This window comes from Marmota marmota, unplaced genomic scaffold (assembly GCF_001458135.2).
Source record: "Marmota marmota marmota unplaced genomic scaffold, marMar, whole genome shotgun sequence".
Lineage (NCBI taxonomy): Eukaryota > Metazoa > Chordata > Mammalia > Rodentia > Sciuridae > Marmota > Marmota marmota.
Genome location: NW_025999932.1, coordinates 41,110,991 through 41,114,272, shown reverse-complemented (window position 1 = coordinate 41,114,272; position 3,282 = coordinate 41,110,991). Strand labels below are relative to the sequence as shown.

Here is a 3,282-nt window from a genome sequence, read left to right as displayed (position 1 = left end):
GGGATGTAGCTCCATGGAAGAGCACCTGCCTGAGGTGGGGTGGGGGCAAAATGGCCTGAGCAGTAAGAAATGGATGCAGGGAAGTGGAGCCTGTGTTGGGGGATGCAGGAGGTCAGCAAGGAAGAGGCTGGAAAAATGTGTCCTATTGTCTCAGATGAGGAACACCTATAAAAACTTAAATATAGTATGTAATATGTAATTATATAATGTGTAATATTATAAAATTATAATATAATATTAACTAATATCTTAATATATATAAGCTTCAGATTATGGTTTCCTATCTCTTTTAATGCATTTATGTCAATGTTGTTGAAATATTTGCAGAATTGAAAACTTTGGACTTAATGGGTTAAGTTATTGGAAACTTGTAAGGACTAAAATGTTAATGATTAATAATCTGTTAATATGTAACCTGCTGGGAGTGCCAACACTTTTTAAAAGGACTTTGGAGCCTGGAAGACTTTGGCTCAAAGGTAGTTGGCTTTATTTTTTTAATCATGGAAAATTTCAATAATATAATATACCCTATGTATTCATCTTTTGGCTTCCGTAATTAATCACTCAGAGCCAATCGGGCCTCATCCACATTGCCATTCGATTCTCCCTTTCTATATTGTTTTAAAATAAATCTCAGAAACAATGTTATCTGAAAGATTAATACTCTAAAAAAACCCATAATATCATCAACGTCATCAATTTTTTTTGCAGTTTGTTTCAATCAAGATCAAAATGAAATCCATACATGCCAATGGTTGATCTTCCTTTTAAGTTTTTGCCTTTTTTCTTTCAATGTATTTGTTAAAACAAAAACACACCCAAGTTGTTTGTCCTTTAGAATTCCCCAGAGGTAGGACTTTGGTGATGGCATCATTGTCTTGTGGCTTAATGCTTCCCCATCTCTGTAGTTGCTGTAGTTTGCTTTGTGGATGTTGATCAGATTCAGGTTCGATCTTTTGGACCATTTTGTTGATGGCATTGTTCCCCATCAGGAAGTACGTCATGAAAACCTAGTTGTCTCTTTTTGCAATGTTTCTACTCATTGATAATATCAAGATAGGAATGGATGTTTAATAGTGGAATTTCGGTATACAAGAAGTTCAATAGGCACAGCTATTTTGGAAGACAGAGGAACAGATGTTTTGGTACTTCTTATATGAAATCTTAATCATACAAAGAAGGCAAGTTTTAATATTTTTTTCATATAGCATTGGCTGCATTATTCAGTGGACATTGGCTGAGTGCCTACTATATACAGAGAACTGAAGTAGGTGAGTCCTATGGAGATCATGGGATTGAATTGGATATAGAACCTGTGATCAGGAGTATCTAGGATCCAGCAGAAGAGACAAGAACTCTGATTCAAGATAAAAGAGATCATCACCATAAGAATGGTAGAGGTAAACATCTGACTTTCTGAGGGGGCCGGTCAATTCTAACTGGGGGGGAAAAAGAGGTCTTTGTGGAGTCCCATGAATACTCCCATCGAGCTGATCTGGGTGTGATCTGGAAAGAAAATGACAAAAAGAAGGGCATAGAGGCAGGAGATCCTAGGACATGTCTGAGAAAACGTGAATAGTTCCGTTCGGCTCAAAGGAGGGTAAGAATCACGGGAAATAGAGTTGGAAAATTGGGTTTGGAGTGAAATATCCACCTACCATACTGCCCAACCATTCCTCTCCTAGGCTTTTACTCAAGAGAAATGAAATCCATGTCACTCGAAGGTTTATGCACAATGTTCACAGTAAGCAGAAATGAGAACAGCAGCAGGTTCATCTGGGAGCACCACACTGCTGTCTAGAGGGAAGAGGTCCTGAGGTACCCAGCAACGTGGATCCTCACCTGTCATTAATGTGATTGTGAATGGAAAAATATGTGTGAGGGGGAGACTGGCTGTTTTGGGGGGTTTTGTTATTTTCTGTACAGAAAGGTTGAAAAATACAAAATTTGGAATTGTTAAGACTGACTGCAGTTTTGACTTGTCAAAATAAAGACACATTAAAAAAAATAAAGAATGAGAGGAAAATGCAGAACTAATCTATAGTGACCAGAGCAGTGGCTGCTTAGAACTGGGGACTCAGGGAATCCTGGGGGCGAGGTGGATGGGGAAAGTGATGGAAAGGCTTTGTTGCTGTACCTTGATGGTGTAAAAACATTTCATGTGCAAAAACAATCCATTGAAACTCATTGGCTATACACTTTAAATGGATGCCGCTTATTGTACATAAGTTATCCATTGATAAAGCTGATTTTTAAAGGCACATTTGGGACACATTGTAGAGGTTTTTGAAAGGCAGGCCAAAGTTCTGCAGGCTTTTGAAAAGGAGGGCGAAATGATTGTGTGGCCAGATTCCAAATTCTAAACTGCTGAGAGCCACGGCCGAGTCTGTATGGCCCCTGGCATTTTGCCAACAGTATTGATTGACAGGCGAGGCATTACTATCCGCCTCTGCCGCAACTTTTGAGTTCTCACACTATTTTGGAGTTCTCGTGGGGATTTCCGGGGATTCCCCGAGAGTTCCCATTGGTTGGGGAAGTGCAGGAGGAGGGATTTCCGAGAGAGATATTTCAGGCTGGGGGTTCCTGGAGAAGCCTCGTGGCGTTCGGGAGGATTCCCCGGGAGCTGTGTGAAGTGTTTTCCTGCAGTTTAAAAATAAAGTTTGTTCCTGCTTCAGTGGCTCGTGATTTGTGCCCAGCCAGACTGTGGCATTTGGCGGCCCTTGCGGGGGAACGTCTGAAGCTTCGGGGTAAGTGAAATTGCTTGCCCCTAAGGGAAGGCGAGAGAATGGGTGACCATTTTCAAAAACAATGTGTTCTTGTTTTGATTTGTTTTGTGTTTGTTTCAAGCTGCCTATCCCTAGAATTTTCTCAGGCAGATTGGGAAAAATGGTTGGCTCAAGGTTTGAAGTTGTTCACCCCTGAGGAAGAGATAGAAATAGACCACAAATGCACATGTCAAGAAAATAGGAAAATTGATACAACGATTTTTTGTTCCGTTTTTGTTTCATTCTGTTTCGGTTTTGTTTTGTGTTATCTTATTGGGTTGCGTTATCTTTATAACAGATTAGAAATTAGTAAAAAACAAACTGAAAGAGTGTTAAGTAAATTGTTAGAGGTTCAGACCATGGAGAAAGACATTTTAGATCAAGCAAAAGAGAAGGTCTCTCAAGCTAGTCAGACAGAGGAAGAAAATTTAAAGGAAGAAAGCTTAGAGGAGAAACAGCTATTAGGGAAAAAGCTACAACAGGAGGCTGCTACTAACACCGTTCTATCACCAGAGGG

The 3,282-nt window shown here is 39.9% G+C and overlaps 2 long non-coding RNA genes across 7 annotated transcripts in view; one reads left to right on the top strand and one right to left on the bottom strand.

Moving 5' to 3' along the window:
- The window catches only part of LOC107141056, a 3,007-nt gene extending 1,047 nt beyond the window's left edge, over window positions 1-1,960 (top strand). For 2 of the 6 annotated variants that reach the window (XR_007346800.1, XR_007346802.1), the window contains exons 2-3: window positions 328-1,400; window positions 1,686-1,960. This is a non-coding gene — a long non-coding RNA (uncharacterized LOC107141056). The other 4 variants (XR_007346801.1, XR_007346799.1, XR_007346803.1 and 1 more) reach the window with 4 other exon arrangements.
- Window positions 1-3,282, bottom strand: part of LOC125616159 — a 33,017-nt gene that overhangs the window by 13,290 nt on the left and 16,445 nt on the right. The window lies entirely within an intron of this gene.